Source organism: Cynocephalus volans, chromosome 1 (genome assembly GCF_027409185.1).
Source record: "Cynocephalus volans isolate mCynVol1 chromosome 1, mCynVol1.pri, whole genome shotgun sequence".
Lineage (NCBI taxonomy): Eukaryota > Metazoa > Chordata > Mammalia > Dermoptera > Cynocephalidae > Cynocephalus > Cynocephalus volans.
In genome coordinates this window covers 29015581-29016312 of record NC_084460.1, presented here as the reverse complement: position 1 = coordinate 29016312, position 732 = coordinate 29015581, and positions in this window count along the sequence as shown.

Sequence of the window (732 nt, the reverse complement as noted above, 5' to 3'; positions counted from 1 at the left end):
CCGCCGGCTCCTTTTATAGAGAGGGACTCAGCCGCGCGCCGGGGGCGGAGTCCGGCCCTTGATCGACGGCTGGGGAGCCTAGGGGCGGGGCGCCGACTGCAGGGGCCGACTGCGGCACGTGGTCGGCCGCAGCCAATGGGGTCCCGCCTCGGGCCGGGTGTGACTCCGCCTAGAAGGCGGGGTCAGTTACAAATTCTCCAAGGCAGTAGCCGAAGAGATTAACCAATGAATTTCTACAATAATTATTGGATAATAGATACTCGATAGGCGCTTCGAGGAAAGACGTAGAAGTCACCTCAGAGACGTTCTGTCACCACCCCATCTATAATGACCCTGTAATATCAGCACCGTTTTTATTTTTTAAAAGATGACTGGTAAGGTGATCTTAACCCTTGACTCGGTGGTGTCAGTACCACGCTCTCCCAAGTGAGATACGGGCCGGCCCTACGACCCTGTAATTTCATCCGGTTTATTCCCTTCTAAGTACCACATTAAGACGTCTTGTTTGTGTACGCTTTTTTGTGTCTTCCTGTAAAGTCACGGAAGCAGTGGCCCTCAGTCCTGGTCCCGGTTGTGTTCCAGTACTTAGGTTCTCAATAGGACCTTGCGGGAAGAATGAATTGAGCCACTTTACAGCAGGGGAGACTGAATCTCAGAGAGGCCAACTGACTTCCCCAGTACAGAGGTAGATACACGTTCCGAGCTGATTCGTGTAGATACCACTTATTCGTG